The sequence below is a fragment of the Periplaneta americana genome, chromosome 15, assembly GCF_040183065.1.
Source record: "Periplaneta americana isolate PAMFEO1 chromosome 15, P.americana_PAMFEO1_priV1, whole genome shotgun sequence".
In the NCBI taxonomy this organism is placed as follows: Eukaryota; Metazoa; Arthropoda; class Insecta; order Blattodea; family Blattidae; genus Periplaneta; species Periplaneta americana.
Genome location: NC_091131.1, coordinates 182,631,096 through 182,649,432, shown reverse-complemented (window position 1 = coordinate 182,649,432; position 18,337 = coordinate 182,631,096). Strand labels below are relative to the sequence as shown.

General features: G+C 35.6%; 1 pseudogene; it reads right to left on the bottom strand.

Annotated features, from left to right (window-relative positions):
- Positions 1-735: 735 nt before the first annotated feature.
- LOC138715567 (DNA-directed RNA polymerase I subunit RPA1-like) overlaps positions 736-18,337 on the bottom strand; it is a 149,421-nt pseudogene continuing 131,819 nt past the window's right edge.

The window sequence follows — 18,337 nt, the reverse complement described above, 5'->3', positions numbered from 1 at the left end:
ATTTACTCTTAGAGATTGCTATTGAAACTAACAATGAATTAGAGAAATGACATAGGGTCCCTGTATATATATTTATTTATGGAAGTGCAATCCAGCTTATGAGGCTACAGATTTCCTTACTGAGATAATAAACCTATCCCGTTTTAAAAGTTTCAAAATTAGAAGTTCAATTTTGTGTTGTTGGTTGTCGTGTAAAAGTAAAGTGTGTGAGTTCTCATTTTTCTGCGAGAGTACGACATAATAGTGTTGTTTCATAGAAATGTCGAAACGTGGTTGTGTAAATGATCCAAATTTGTTTTGCTATATATGTGGGTCATATACGTTAGTAAAACAGAGACAGAATATAACAGCTTTTGTAAAGAATACTTACTTTCAATATTTTGGCATTAAGTTAGGAGACCAGGACAAATCCTGGTGCCCCCATAAAGTATGTCGTAGTTGTGTTGAAGAGTTGAGAAGTTGGAAAAATGGAAAAAGGAAGTCATTGCCCTATGATTTGGAGGGAACCTACAAATCATAGAGACGAATGTTATTTTTGTACAGTTAAGGTAGCTGGATATACTGCTAAAAACAAGAAAGATATTCTATATCCTAACATTCCCTCTGCCATTCGGCCTGTACCTCATGGTCCTGATATTCCCGTTCCGCTACCCCCTGAATCAGATACATTGCCATCTGGTTCCAGAAGCACTAAAATTGAATCTCCAGTGGATCATACTTATGAACCAGGCAATACTGGTGATGATAGATGTTTTAATCAAAGTGAGCTTAATGATTTAGTGAGGGATTTAAATTTGCCTAAAGAATCAGCAGAACTATTAGGTTCTGAGTTAAAAGAAAAGAAAGTATTGGCTGAAGGTACATATTTTTCATGGTACTGGCATCGTCAGAAGGAACTTGTCCCTTTTTTTTTTGCTGAAGAAGAAAATTTAGTGTATTTCCAAGACACCCTTGCCATCTTAAAATTTTATAACGTATACTATAATTCCAAAGAGTGGAGGTTCTTCATAGATTCTTCTCAGAAAAGTCTTAAATGTGTTTTGCTTCATAATGGAAACATTGCGGACTATTGCTGGATATTAAAAAGGGACTGCTCTGAACAACATGCAAGGAGGTCAAGGAGGAGAAAATTTGAAGTGCAATATTGAGGTAAGGTTATGAAAGTGCTTATAATTAATAATTAATATTAATTAATGATAAATTAGTGACAAATAGCAAATTGTGGCCTAGTTTTTCTCACAAAAGTCTTGTTGAAAATAATTTTTATGACGTTTCACAAAGCTATAATTTCATTTCTAGTTATTCATGAACTGTCTGAAAACCTGACGTGATGGGGGAAAATGGAGATTATTTTCGAATTCAGCACAAAAAATCCGTTTGGAATCACCTATCAGATTGAAAACAACAGAAAATAAGTTCTGAAATGCAGAGCGGTGTAATCATTCTTATAACTTTCCACATGTCTTAATGAATTCCTCACGATTTGTCAATAATTATGCAGCTCATTTATCGTCTTGGATAATCGGAAGTAAGACATTATAAATTTGTAGCTGTACTTTTTTTTATATTACAATTACAGTATTCTGTTAAATACAAAGTTCCATTCTTTTACTTTAATTACACATTTCAATCCTCTTCAAAACTGTGAAAAGGAATACTTCAGGAACAGATTGAACATCCCTGTTCCACCCATCACTGGCTGTCCAACCATCAGACGGCTTGTAGGCGACTGCAAGTCATCTCGTTTTCCTGCAAAATGAAAGTATTCATAATTATACAACTAACATTAATATACTGTATGTGGTAAAAACAGCAGTACAATACAGTAACTTCTAGTACTGATGATAATCAAGGAAATAATTAATTGTAGTAACTATTAACAGATTATGATGGTTAATAATAAGGTAGGCCCACTTTGTACAGCAGAACTCTATTATCCGTGCTGATGAAGGGAGTGGACTCAATGGTTAATCCATACCATGATGAGAACCGATAAGCTAATACATTGAATTGGATCCGTCTATGCTTATCTACATAACAAATAATAAAGTTTTCGCACAGGCTTCTGCGGCTGGTGTACATGGTGTGTGGATAAGCTTCGGGGCTTCTACTGCCACCAACACCAAAACAACGCGGTGGAAGCCCCGAAGCTTATCCACACACCAAACAATAAAGTTATTTGTCACATTTTATTAGCTTGAACGTTTTCGGCTCCAAGGAGCCATCTTCAGAAAATTATGCCTGAGAAAACATATAAATAAGGACGATGAAAGAGTAATGGAACGGAGAAAAATTCTCTCTGGCGCCGGGATTTGAACCCGGGTTTTCAGCTCTACGTGCTGATGCTTTATCCACTAAGCCACACTGGATACAACTCCGACGCCGGTTAGAATCATCTCAGATTAAGCTCCAACTCTTGGGTTCCCTCTAGTGGCCACCCTCTGCACTACGTCATAGATGTCTATGAACGCAGGACCGAAGTCGACACATGTGCTGACGTGCACTCGATATGAGTGACTAGTTGGCCGGGATCCGACGAATAAGCGCCGTCCAGTGTGGCTTAGTGGATAAAGCATCAGCACGTAGAGCTGAAAACCCGGGTTCAAATCCCGGCGCCGGAGAGAATTTTTCTCCGTTCCATTACTCTTTCATCGTATGATGAAGCAGAATATCTGCATGGAAATATCATATGTACTTCGGTACATTAAAATAATATATATGATATGCGTAAATCACTTCGTGATTTAAGACGGCGCTTATTCTGTCGGATCCCGGCCAACTAGTCACTCATATCGAGTGCACCTCAGCACATGTGTGGACTTCGGTCCTGCATTCATAGACATCTATGACGTAGTGCAGAGGGCGGCCACTAGAGGAAACCCAAGAGTTGGAGCTTAATCTGAGACGATTCTAACCGGCGTCGGAGTTGTATCCAGTGTGGCTTAGTGGATAAAGCATCAGCACGTAGAGCTGAAAACCCGGGTTCAAATCCCGGCGCCAGAGAAAATTTTTCTCCGTTCCATTACTCTTTCATCGTATGATGACGCAGAATATCTGCATGGAAATATCATATGTACTTCGATACATTAAAATAATATATATAAATAAGGGTTGGTACATACGTGTTATGTGATACAATGTGAGCAATAAGCAAGTTATGAGCCTCTGCTATAAACAATTATGAACTCCAAAGTGATTAAAAAGTAGTTAAAATAGGATAAAAGCTTATATAAGCTGTGATCAATAAAATATTAAAATAGAAAATGTTGTTCTGATTATAATTTGCTGAACCATCTCAGACAAAGGCTCCAGTATGTTGTCTTGAATGGAGACAATTCAACTGTAATATGGAATAAAATGTGGACCAAAATAATACATGCATAATAGGAAATTACAAACTAATAACAATGAAATGTACTTATGTAAAGCTTAACAATGTTGAATCGTATACAAGCTTAATATAATAACATTAATATAATATCTGGTTACAAGCTTCGCGTACCGAATTATGGATGGAACAGTTGCTATTAATCTGAGTAATGTTATGAAATGGTTTAAGTGGGGTTTAATAAGTTATAAAATAATTATTAATATGTCTAAACAGCGTTATCTTGGGGTATAATGAATGAACAAACTTACAATCGTGTGTGTAGTAACGGTGCTTCCAAAGTCTATGATGGTAGAGAGCCAACTGTTGGGCGCGCTTCGTTTACAGGTATTACTAAGCTTAGGTAGCAGCTGACGGTGGAAGGGAGGGGGGAGGTTGGTTATAGGCTGACAAGCAGGCACGTGGGTTGTGTATTCAGAGTGAAAAGTGGGTTGCGCAGATTGGGAAGTTGTTAATTCAAAAGCGATATTTGCCCAGGCTATATGAATGTGTTCGGCTGTGTTGATGTATGTGCTAGGGAGAATAATGTGCAAAGCCTCATTTATATTGGTTAATTCATGGCCTTGCTCGATCAGATGGTTGGCGAACTTAGACTTTCTCCTGTTATGCTTAAAGTCGGCAACATGTTCGCTGTACCTTGTTCTAAAGTTTCTACGAGTCTGGCCAATATATTTATGTGGGCAGTTCTTGCATTGCAACATGTATATACCTCCACTTTGACGTCTATCACTGGTGTTGAGCTTATTTGGAATTATGTTATTTCATTTGTTATTTGAGCAGAAAGCTATGCCAATGCCGTGTTTTTTTTTAAATTACTAAGTTGGTTAGAAACTTTACCGAAATATGTCATATTAACCCATTCTTTTTTTTTTGGTAGTAGGGGGAAAGGGAGAGAGGGGGGATTGAGGGGGAGGGGAGAGGGGAAGCTATAGGGGGAGGGGAGAGGGAGAGTGTGTGTTGGATAATCCGCTGATCAGTTAATAGGGTGACGAATAATCGAGGTTATACTGTAAACATGAGCTAATTACTGTACTTTTGAGCATTGTAACACGTTTCTTTTTCATGTGGTTCTTGAAAATTTATTTCTTGCTCTTGATTAGGTCCGAAGTAAATTTTATGAATAAGAAAACTATGACTTTGTAAAAAAAAAAAAAAAAAAATAATAATAATAATAATAATAATAATAATAATAATAATAATAATAATAATAATATACATATACCCAAATCCCTTTAACACTTTTTGGGGAATCAGGAGGGGTGAGGGGTGTCAGGGAAAGATTTAAGGGAAGGAAAGCGAAAGGGGGAAATATTAAAGTGAAGTTTCACATTCTATTCACCATAGAATACGATTTAAAGCAGCAAATATTGCAGGAAAGTGTAAGAACAATGAAATAATGACCCACAGAAATAACTCAGACGTTACATTATTTCACTCCAAATGTATAGATGAATTCAATGTGTGAAATGTAATCGGTATTAAAATATTAGCTTGCCTCGTGTCACAGCCCTTCTCAGAAAGTTCACCGACGCCTCAAAAGACATTTGCTGCAGAGGAGACACATTATGTTCCATTTCTTTTCTGCTGAATGGATCATATTTCCCACTGACAGTCATGTAGTCTGCCACCAGAAGCAAGTGTCGTGGATCAACAGTGATGCCATACACTTGGAACACATCTTGGATTTCCTTAAAATAAATATACAATTTAACAATTGAGTATAACAACATTATTTATTTTTTGGAAAAAAAAAAAATACAGAAAAATAAACTAAGCTATTTCAATTTGCGTACCTTAACTATTACTCTTCTAGCTGCTTCTATTCCGAAAGTCTCTGCCATTTTGTGGACATCATTTGTATAGAGTCGGTTGAGATCAAGAAGTTTATGAAATTTATACATTTCCTGAAAATTAAAAACATTATCATACAAAATCAGTAATCAGTTAGAAAAAAATAAGACTTTTTTGCTTGTAATAAATATAACCTCAGTACATTACAATACTCGTATTACGGTACCAATCTGAAATATCTGATAAAACGTTAACAGATGGTTAAGACCGTCAGACCTTCGTACTGGAAACCTGAGCACAAATCCCAGCAGAACTTATGGTAGATAAAAGCAGTGTCGGGGCAGGTTTTCTCGAAATATTTCTCATCTCCCTGCCATCATTTCATAATCTCTCGATAAAATTATCATTAATATCAGTGTGAAAAGTAAAATGAAATTAGTAGCCTATACTATATTACTTTCACGAAACATCAATCCTATAGTAAATCTAAATGTTCCATACAAATTCACAGAGTTGCTAATTTGTGTCATTCAGGTATGATGTAGTGAACTGTAATCTCACATGTCATTTTTTTGTTAAATATTTACCTATATGACCAGCCTTCCTCTTGCAGGAATACATGTTGAAATGGATGGGCAAATATTAAACAATTCGATGGCTTTCTTCATATTATCTTGTTTTGCGATGCTTCATCATCTGCTATGGTTATCTAGCATCTGAGTGAGGTGAAGACGATAATGCCAGCGAAATGAATCCAAGGTTACCCAGCATTTGCTCTGGAAAACTCTGGAAAAAACCTGTCAGGTAACTTGTTCCAACTGGGATTTGAACCAGGGCCCACTCGTTTTTTCCAGGGTTTTCCCTCAACCCATTAAGAGCAAATGCTGGGTAACCTTGGATTCATTTCGCTGGCATTATCATCTTCACTTCACTCAGATGCTAGATAACCATAGCAGATGATGAAGTATCGTAAAAAAGATAATATGAAGAAAGCCATCGAATTTTTTAATATCTGCCCATCCATTACTCCACAGAGGTGGACATATTGTCTTTCTTATATGCACTTTCAAACAATATGATTCAAAATATTTTACAATAAAATTTTCTCGTAGTGTGTAAATAACCATCTCTTATTTACTGACTCTGGTAGAGCTTACAGCAGCATTAAATAAATTTTATTTGGACAGCTCTGTATGAATATGGTGCCTGTCAGATTTATTAGAGACACTCAAATTTTGCGACTCGCGAAAATTTAAAAACATTGCAAAATGATGGGAAACGAATTTTTAAGTAATTTGTAATATATTTACATGTATTTCGACACATCAAGTACCCGCGATTTTTTTTAAATTTGTCTCTTTCAGCGAATTTCTACTTTTACTCGAGAAATTGAATAGCACTAGCAAAAAATCGTAAATTAAATTCATTACTTCTCCGCACTATTTTTTCTCCCCACCCCCACATTCAGCAATTTATTAACAAATCATTCAATCACTCAAACAATCAATCAATCAATCTTCTTAATGTATCCAGCTGTTTGCTGACAACATAAAGTCCACTATAGTCTATTCAGTTGTTTTTCACGAGAAATAAGGGGTATTTTGATCAGTGTTCATTATAGATGCCTGTTGCTAGTAGCCAGAGTTGGGGTGTAGTCAATATATACTGCAGGGCTGTGTCTTCTGCAACTGGTACTGATGATTTTAACTTACTTCTTTTGTGGTTTATGGATGGACAGTACAGAAGAATGTGTTCCAGATCTTCATCATGATTATTACACCACAGACAAATGTCAAATCGGTGTAGGTACAATTTTGTAACAATGTGACCTGTTCTGGCTTTTGTTAAAAATGTTTGAACATGTCTGGGCAAGTTTTTGTAAATTTCCAGGTCATTTGGTTTCTTTTGTACAGACTGTAAAATTTTTCCTTTATCAGAAGAGAGCCAATTGTTGATCCATAGGTTTGTAAAATGATACTTTACTGAAGCAAAGGCATTGGATAGAGATATCACTTGAAGAGGTGTTGGTTGCAAATATGTTGCCTGTTATCGACTTTCTCATTTCCAGGTATGCCACAATGACTAGGTATCCATTGAAATGTTATTTCCTTTTGGAGTTCTTTTAGTTTACTTAGTTGTTTCTGAATTGGAATAATTCTATGTGCATATAGGTTTGCTACATATTTGATTATATTAAATATAGCCCCCTTGGAGTCTGTAAGTATGCAAATAGATTTTTCAGAAATTTGAGTAACATACTGAAGAGCAGCATCAATAGCTAGCAATTCAGTGTCAAGACTGGAGGAGGATGAAATAACTTTCTTGATATTTTGGAATATAATACCCTGCTCCTGATGTCCCATTATTATTTAGAGATCCATCTGTATAAATTTGAAGGTGATCCTTATATGTGCTGCAGAGTAGTTCCATGGCATCTAACTTAAGAATGTATGGAGGATCATTTTTGGAATGATTTCCTGGAATTTGTATGCTATGTTCTGGAATCTGGAAGTACCAAAACAAATATGTTGCCGCTATTAACAAAGTATCACGCGAATATAGATAAAATGCCACACTGACCCAAGCAAATTAGCGCTGACCATTCCGTTGGTCATGTAACGACGATATCTGTGAATACCTGAACGTGAACGCTAGTTTCATGATGGTGTAACGAAAATATACGAGAATACCCAAATGTATAAAACTACATCTCGGCTCGCACGCGCATTATCTCCATATCTCCACGCACTCCAGTTCCATTCCAGCAGTATAAGGAGAAGACTGATGTAGTACATTCATTAAGCCACCGAGACTCAGTTTAGATGAATGGATCAAACAATTCTCCCAAGATGGAATGAAGAGGTCTGGAGATAATATTATAATGCTGTGCAATAAGCGAGTGCATGGAAAGCTACTATTTCTTTTTCCCCTTGCATACTATTAGAACAGTAAACAATACCTGTTGCCATACTGAGCTCTTTTAATTCAGGTATAGATGATCACAGAACCCAAGAATTTTCCTTTTCACCCAAGAATTTAATTATTTTACTCAAGAATTTTTACCTTTGTCACTCAAGAAATTTGAGGATCCCTAACAATTATGTATGATTAAAGTTTGCATAGAAGATTCAAGATGTAAAATTAAAATCTATCATTATACGAGTATCACCCTCCAATAATCGTCCTCAGTGGTCTAGTGATTAACATGCTTGCCACTGAACCGAGGTTTGTAGGTTCAAATCCATCTATTGATGTCATAGAGGATGCTAAGTGCTGTGCATGGAGAAACTGTTGCAAGTGTAATGAGTAAATTGCAAAGTTTTGAAAAGAAACCCCGCATATTTAACATTTTACAGCGTGTGGCGAATTCCAAATGGAGATGATGTTGATCCACCCAAGGACATTTCTCCAGATAAAATTCCTCTCCTAAAATTTGCTCCAGCTACATCATGTGACGTAGAAAGATCTTTCTCTGCATATAAGAACATTCTGAGTGACAAATGTCTTTCAATGACCCCAGAGAACATAGAAGAATACATTATTGTTCACTGTGCTACAAAATTTAATGTATAAACGTGTTTTGAGTGTTGTAACTAACAAAATAATAAGTTTGTATTAAATATGTGATATTACATATTTTTCTCATTTTACATATTTTACAACATATTTCACTGTTTTTCACTACATATTTTGCTAAGTGATACTACATAAAAATCCCAGCTCTATTTATAACCATCATCATCTACACAGAACAGACAATATGTCTGTCCAGATTTAGAACAGTTGGGATGACAATCCTCTCTCTCTCTCTCTCTGTCTTTTTTTTTTTTTTGTGCGCCCTGATCTCTTCTCTAGGGATGTAGTCCAAGACTGCTCTTGGGATTCTTGTCTTGTTCATCTTAGGATGTAATCATTCCATTCTTTCGTGCAGCTCGATTCTGAAGGACTGTTATTGAAAGTCCCCATTTATTTATTTTTTTAATATTCGGGCCAGGAATGCACATACATCTTTCAACTTCTTTTCTGCTGATTGTAGTTGTTTTCAACCTTTAATTCTCAACACCCAGCTATCACAGATGCAATGTAGAACTAGTATAGTTGTGATTTTATAACATTTTAATAGAGTCTGTTTTTGTATTTTCTTAGATACCGTAATGCTTTTATTGTTCCACAGATGAACTGGAATTCTGAGAGTTTATTTCCAAAATTATATATACTCACATATATTGGTTGTTACAATGTCAATCACATCTTCTGATTACCCATCTGCTGTTCCACTGATCCTCCTCCAGATATAGTTCTAGCATAGCACACCTAATACCAGTGGTTCGCAAACTTTTTAAAGGTGCGACCTATTTTTGGGTGAGACATTCTTTTGCGACCCCCATCCCCCCTTTATCATACCAGTAATTAACCCATTTGAAAAATACAAATGCCAGTAAGATCGTGAACAACGATAATTACTCAAAACCAGAAATACACCCAACTTTTAATGTGTCAGTACCTACAAGACGAGAAATTGCAACATGCAAACCTATTTTTTGCACGATCATGTTTTTTGCTGTATTTACAGCTATTGTTGTCAGGCCTTGAAAGTTAGAATTCTCACACAGAAACTTGTTGCTAGGGAAACCATTCTTCATAACAAAACTATACTGAAATAGACCCATTACAGTGCACTTATTGTTACTTAGTTGCAATTACAGTGCAGTTTTGAGAAGACTTTGGAATAATAATGCTCTAAATTTTCAATGCAAAATATAAATATATTGTATTTGCAATGCAAAAAATGTTGAACAACATAGTCTGTGAAGTGCATTACAAAATCTCGGAAACTCGCTCTGCTCGTTTTTCAGACTTCACCTCGATTTTGTAAAAAGAACTTCCCAAACTTGTATCGTAATGTACTATTTCAATTCTTTTGGCTGATACACTGATACACTTAGAACACTTGAAGTAGTAGTTTGCAAAGCCAAGATGTTAGCATAACAGCTAGAGATAAAATCGAAAGGAAACTTGTTTTCTGGTAGACATTACTGGACAAAAAGAACATTAATTCATTTCAGTGCATTAAAGAAAAGAACTCGAGGAAAACTTAGCTATATATCGTATGACACGACAAATTCTTAGTTAGTTTTTGTGGACATACAACTGACTTTGCACAATTTTAAACAACAGTTCTTTTAATATCTTCTGGAAGAAACTCAAAACAATCATGACAGTGACAGATAGATACTGAATCCGTTTCTAACAGTTGAATTCAATTGGGGGGGGGGGGGAGAAAAAAACTTATTAAAATATGTGCTTACTGATGGAAGGTTAAAAGTACAATTTTTTTTTTTATAAATTTGCAAACTCGTATTTATGCACAATAAGTTTCCAGTCTATGATTTCCATCAAAACAAAAGTGAGAAATCTCCTTGAAATTGGAAATGATACAATTGGGTGAATATTGAATACAGAGCAAAGATTTGAGAAGCTACTTTCTCAAAAACAGACACACTTACAGCATTAATTATTTTTTACTTTAGCTATACTTAACTACTGAAACTTTTTTAACTTTTAGGCTCTGAGGATGGTGTGAAGAAGCACCGAAAGAGCTGTAAGCCGCACATGCTTACATAATTAACACGAGTAAGATCGCCATTTAATCAATTATTTATATTCAAGTGTTAAAAGTAGTGTACGAAAGATTCAACATGGATTTTTTAACTTTATTTTTATGATAATTTTGTTTCTGAATACAACATAAATGTGTTAATAAGGCATTTCTGCTTTATTTTCTAAAACATCTCGCGACCCCCTCAACTCTTTACACGACCCTACAGGGGGTCGTTGGGAAATGTTGCCTTATACCATCCCTCCAAGTTGTTTTTGGTCTTTCTCTCTTGTGCTTTCCTTGGGTTATCCATTCCAGTATGCTTCTCTGTAGTTGTTGCTCTTTCATCCCTTTTAGGTGGACATTGTAATCGTTTCATTTTAATGTAGTCCAAAATTGTATCATCTATATTCATTTTTTGCTCAGAGTAATCCTTAAAAGGACAATTGGTTGGCTTTCTCATTTTTCTTTGCCTTATTATAGACCATTTTGCCGCAAAGCGTTGTCCAGGGTGCATTTTGTGCCATCAACAGGAAGACATGGACAGACATCATCTTGCACAATGCCCTGCTCTGAAATCCTCCAAGGAAGTCGACCGCTACTGGGAAGCCAGAGCCCGAATGTTTTTAATTACTTAATCCGTAGTTTTGTTCACCACTTTGTTTTTCGCTGTCAATGATAGTAAATATAATGTACTAGCCATTAGACAAATAAATATTCATTTTTTGTTTGATGATTGTACTTCTAATTTTATCTCTTCTTGCTAAATGAACTGCTCTAATGCTCTGTAGCAAGTAATTTTAATTTTGTTCTTTCCGTTAGTGGCTAAACTTCTGCTCCGCAAGTAATTATACTCACTTTGGGCTTCTTAGCAGAATATTATTTTACAATGAATAGCAAGCTGGCCTATCGCCTCAACCCCCAACCTGGAGGGCCAAAATTTAAAAAAAAATTATGTTTATAATAATTAAAGGATTTCTTTTTTTCCAAGGAATTTAAATTTGCTACTTGTTTCACTATAACATAATTTATTACTACTAACTAGATAATTGCCACTGAAAACTATTACATTTGTTTTTCAGTTGAGATTTTAAATTTGTATTTCAGTACTACGAGGCGCGTCCATAAAGTAACTTTCCCACTCGGCCCACAGCTAGCAAACCATATGTTGCGCGAAGCGACTGCGTGTACGTGATAGAGTAATGTCCTGGCATGGCGTATGCGCTAGCGGAACTTCCCGAGTGCTCTTAGCAGCTTCGTTGCATTGGTTGAAGATGGACATTCCTATTCCAGCTCCCACCGCATGTTAAGTGCGGTCAGTGATAAAGTTTTGAATGCACAGGGCATAGCGCCGATTGAAATTGATTGTCAGCTGTGCCAGGTCTATGGGCCTAACGTCATGAGCAAGCAGATGGTGCGTTGCTCCACAAGGTCGTCTGTGATGATGGTTGGCCTCCCACTGCGCTCCTCGTCATGCACATTTTGGCGCCCTGCTGAAAATTGTCTACAGCAGCAACGCACCATCTGCTTACCCATAGACCTGGCACAGCTGACGATCAATTTCAATCGGCGCTATGCCCTGTGCATTCAAAAACTTTACCACTGACCGCACTTCACGCGGAGGGGCTGGAATAGGAACGTCCATCTTCAAGCAATGCAACGAAGCTACTGAGAGCACTTCGTGCAACATATGGTTTGTCAGCTGTGGTACGAGTGGGAAAGTTACTTTATGGACGCGCCTCGTATTTTATCAAGTATGTGTAAAATGTGTTGTCTGATGTCAGTATTATTTCATTGCAGCATCTAATATATTATTTAAGTAAGATATATTATTTATTTTTACTTGTATTCCTTTCCTGAAAGAGAACCCTTGAATGAAAAGAGAATCCAATACAAGACTAGCGGTTGTCTCATGTGAAAAAAAAATTACAATTAAGAAGAACAATGAAAAAGCACTATCACATAAACCTTAAAGCAGGACAGACATCAAGTGGTCTTTAAAACAATGCCAGGATGTGAAGGCAATTAAAGAAATAATAGAAGAAAGTTAACGAAGAATTTACACTATAAAAAAATTAAATAGGTAAATAAAACTAGTATCAAGATGTCTAAAATAAATCGTATATGAGTAAAAATAATGACCAATTCGAAGAAATTAGTGCCTGTTGTAAAACGTATGAACCTTTGATGTTACATTTCGAGAAGAATGGATTGATCTCCAGTCTCGTGATGTTAACAATAAGACATCTAAACAACGATAAGGCCTCTTGGAAGCATTTGAATGCACTTTACTGCATAGCTGGAAAGGGGAGAAGTCGGACACATAACAGTAATAATAATAATAATAATAATAATAATTTATTTAACCTGGCAGAGTTAAGGCCAGACGGCCTCCTCTAACACTCAACCAGGAGAAGCACGATTATTAAAGGAAAATACGTCAATTCTATCTTTAACTCAATATGTCATTTGAAAAACACACAAATTTCCTAATTTAAGCATATCTCATAAACATCACTACAATTTTTACAGTACCTGAAAATTTATTCCCTCAGTCTTCAAAGTAAGCCGTTGAGTTTCTTGAGTCACATATGTGATTGCACGCTTAATTAGGGGCACTTACCATATGACGGACTTCTCAGAAACTTCAGTCAACAGGTTTGTTAAATCAATTCTTTTGTATTTCACTGGTAACTGCAAAGAATAAATTCATTACAATTGGCTGAAATAAAATTTACATTATTATCTAAGAATTACATATGAACAGCTGAGTGGAAAAAACTTGCAAGCACCAAATTTGAAGTTTTACAGGAACATAAAAAACACTTCATGCGTTTTTTCAACAACCTCCTAGATTCTACTGCCTATACTGCAGGTTGTACTTCCATTTTCAAGCAACAGAGTTCACTACAGTATAAAACAGAGTACGTGAAACTTGTTTCTATTAAATATTGTATTAGGAAAAAAAGTCGCAATGTTTTTCCATTCCGGTATTCATATAGAAAATTTTCAAACAATTTTTCTGTTACATTTTTTTATATGATAGATAATTCTTTATTTTAAAGTCCCTTTTCAAAAACAGATATTATTCAGAGGTGTCAGAATAATGACAATAGCAATATTAATTGAATAAAACAAATGTAATACTTACAGCAAACTTCACTTTACACCAGAGTTCCTCTTCAGAGTCATAATCATAGTCAGTCATAGTAGCTATTGAGCAGACTACTGCCTTTCGTCTGGCCTCATATTCAGCTGATGCTTTGGCCTCTCTCTCTCTAAACTTGAGCAAAGAGACATGAAATGCTATTTTCATATTGCTTGTAAAGATATATTGTAATTTGTTTTTTAATAGTCTTTCTTATATAATCTATTGTTTATGTTTAAAGAATGAAAGTGTCACATGCAAATATAAAACACTAATTTCTAAGAAAACAATAAACATACGAAAAAATACATGCATCAAAACCAAGTTATAATGTAATGTAATGTAATATATATTAACATTAATGAATGTCTTGCTCTGATGGTATTTTACATTTAAATAACTAAAATGCTCTCTCAATTAATATCACTCAATAAAAGAATTGTATTCCAATGGATACCATCCCATTGTGGAATCCTGGGAAACGAGAATGTGGATGCTTTAGCAAAGAAGGGCAGCACTGCTACTTACAGACCTGTTACTAAATCTACGTATTACTCTGTGAAAAGATTTATTAAATCTACATACTTAGACTTCAACAAACAAAATTTGATAACACAATCCCAAGGGAAAAAATGGAACTCTCTGCATCATAATCCACAGTTAATTCCCGATTTACCACGAAAATCGTCTGTAGCTGCATTTAGATTGGCAACAGGCCATGATTGTTTGGCCAAACACCTGCATAGAATTAGGAATATATCAGTCCCCTAATTGCCCATTGTGCAACTCAAACCAAGAAATGGATTCGGAACACCTCAAAATCTGTGCTTCAGTGGCTGACCATGATAATATCTTTGAAAAATATTGGAGTGCAAGAGGTCAAATGACTTTATTGTCAAACGCCTGGCATTAGAAAACAACAACAACATTTAAATTTTTAATATAAAAACACAAAGAATTTCTTTTTTGTCCAATGGCAGGGCCATATCTGCATTAATTATTGTTCTGCAAAAATGCAAAGGAATGAATTACAAAATTAACTTTTATTTCATTGCTGTGTATACTAGAAGAATCAAAGGAGCCTGCAGCACAATAATTAACTTCCATTTCAGTTTCATGTGGCGGTGCGAAAATTATGAAAATATTCAACAAGAAAAAATTATGGGCATAAATGGGTTAACATGTCGTTATTTGTCCTGACTTTACAAGTGTGCTCATAGATGTCGCTAGTGCCGAAAAGCATAGACCACTTAGCTCATCAGAGACTATCCAGAGTGGTGGGTCCACATTGGTGAATTGTTGGGATGTCACCAGATTCAAATCCAATGCTTTTCTATCTCTAGGGACATTTGAAATCCATAGTCTGTGCAACTCCTGTACCTAATGCTAAATACATTTGAACAAATAAGAAACACGCCAGATGTTTTCAAAGCATGGAATGCAGGATGAGGCCACTTTGAGCAATTTTCGTAATAAGTATTTTTTAAACAAGTTGCTTAATAGTATCACTTTTACTGTGAGTTTGTTAGCATTAAGTCTGAAATTAAGCATTTTCAGGACTATGTTTATATGAAAGTTTTTCAATATTTTGTTGTTAGGAATATAATCATCATCATCAATAACTTCAAGGTTTAGGCCGATAGCCTGTTCCGCCTCCAGAATTTTATCCATCAAACTGGTCTCTCCAACGTCTCTTTGGTCTTCCCACTCGTCTTCTTCGTGTAGGTCTATAACACCATGTTCTGAAAGGTATCCTGTCGTTGGGCATTCTTGTTATATGGTCGTACAATTATTTCTATATTTTTCAATTATAGTTATTACACTCTCGATATTCAGTTCTTGACGTATAACTTCGTTTCTCTCATGGTCCTGCAGTCTAAATCCTGCTAGTGGCCTTAAGAGTCTCAATTCTTCTCTGTTGGGCTCTAGTCAGAATCCACGTTTCTGAACCATATAACAATGTCGGAATTGCCAGTGTCTTGTAAAATTTGAGTACAGTTTTTCTGTCGACTTTATTTATGAGTGTACGTTTAATTGTACCAATAAGTCTTAAAAATTTATTTAACTTGTTTTCTACGTCTGTGGAGGATATGTAAGAGAGATCGCATCCAAGTAAGTAAAAGAATTTACTTGTTCAATCATCTTATCCTCTATTACAATTTTAGTTCTTATTGTATTATTTCCACAGAAGCCAAATACTTTAGTTTTCCTGTGTGATATTTTTAGATTGTAGTTATTGCAACAATTCTTAACAGATGGACTGCTCTCTGTAGATTGTCTTCAGAATCAGCCAACACCAACTGGTTGTCTGCGAAAAGTAAGTAATCTAAAATGATATTATCTATAAAATAATGTGTTTTTAAATTGTTTTGCCATTCTCTTACGGCTTCGTCTAGGTACAAATTAAAAAGAGTAGGTGATAAGGGACACCTTTGTCTGACCCCTTGGTTAACTTCTCGCAAGTTGGTGGTAATCTTGTTGATATTCATTTTGATTTTTGTATTTTTGTACATACTTTGTATCACCCTTATTAGATGCTCAGGAATTCCTTTCTTTTTTAACATCATCCACAATTTTGTTCTGCTAATCATATCAAAATTGTGGATGATATTAAAAAAGAAAGGAATTCCTGAGCATCTATATAATATAATATGTCCCCAAAATATTTGACACCAATTTGCATACACACTGTATAATATCGTGCAGTATAACATAGATGTGACAGCCTATGAGGGCAAAGGCCTGCCAGCCAAATGCTGGCTGCCTCAGCAGAGGTGAATGTGTACAGATACGGAATTAAAAACTGGGCCGAGTCTTGGTAGCTGTCCTCCTCTATGTAGACAACAAGCTTCGCAACACTGTCCACAAGTAGCATACATTTAGGCGCTCTTGTTTACTGCACATCTGGAACTTGGTAAAATTAGATGGCCCAAATTTTATTTCTGGATCTATACAACTTTCAGCTGTTTTTTATTTGCTCTGGAGGTCTTGTTTTGGACCTCGCAGAGTGAGGGTGACTGTTGAGTATTGGTGGAATGGTGATAATTATGAGGGAAAATGGGGGGAACCCCCTTGCACCTGCTTTGTCCACCACAAATTTCTTTACATCTCAGATGGGATCGTAATCGGCTTGCTACAGTGAAAGACACAAGGCCACAACATGTTTGGCTTAATATAATATATTAAAGTTATATGCATAATAAGAGGATTATTATCACAAAGATTTTGATTCTCATATGTTCTATTTCTTATTTTTCCAGGAAGTATACTAGTATTATTCATCTATGTCACAAAACTCAACTGTTCAAACCTTGATATCTTCTAGTGCAGTGGTTCCCAACCTTTTCCAATCACGTATCACTATTTTCAATTTAGGATATTAGCTCTACCACCAACCAAATTTATTATGGGAAAATGTCATGTATTGTTCTCAGGGTCATAATTTTCATTTCCTATGCTACTATACCAATAATTGCTTTATTCAGGCATGTTTAATTAAGAAACAGTCCCTCTTCGAACTTAATCAATGGAATGCTTTATAAAATACACAGAAAAATACATATAGGTCTAGCTCTATTTGTTACATAATGGTAAATGATTAAATACTAAAAAATTATATCATAAACACGTAGTATCTCTGCTGATGCTAAAATTTGTAACTAAAATAAATAAACACAGTTTCAGTGTGAAGGTCGTGCTTGTTAGCAAAACAGAACTTCTTATGCCAGGTTTCAATTGAGTTAATTTCAGTCTTAAATCAGGTTCAACATTCGGCTTATTCCTGTAATTACTTTTAAAATAAATTAGAGGAAAAGAACCACATTCACAAAAGTAAGCAGTTGTGAACACCATAAAAAGGTTTACAGCCTTTTCTGAGATGACAGAATATTAATTTCCTGTTGCCAACCAAATAAGGATTCTGGCAAGGTGTCGTCAACAGAAAATGGGTCACTGATCCAAAAATTTTGAAGTCACATATTATTGAAATCATTTAACTTAACTGTTCATTGTTTGAAACTTTGAAAGCAGGTATATATTTTTATATTTTATGATAATTCAAATATTTATTTCACACTGTGTTGAAGTGTCACCCAGCAGTGACTCATATATCACCAGTGGTTGAGAACTCGAGTTACCAGATATCTGCTACAGAACAGGGCATATCAAAAGTCCGGTAACACTTTCAATATTTTATTACACAAAAACTACAAATGATAGCACTTTCAAACACATGTCAGTTTAAAGTCAAACTCTCAAATACTACCGCATAGTTGCATAATTTACCGACAGTTGGCGTTAGTTACAACAATGGCGAATACTGGCGCTGAGTGAGCTTTCTGCGTGTTACAATTTCATACAAACAAGAGTGCTACCGATGTGCAACGAAAATTCCGGACCAAGTATGGAAAAG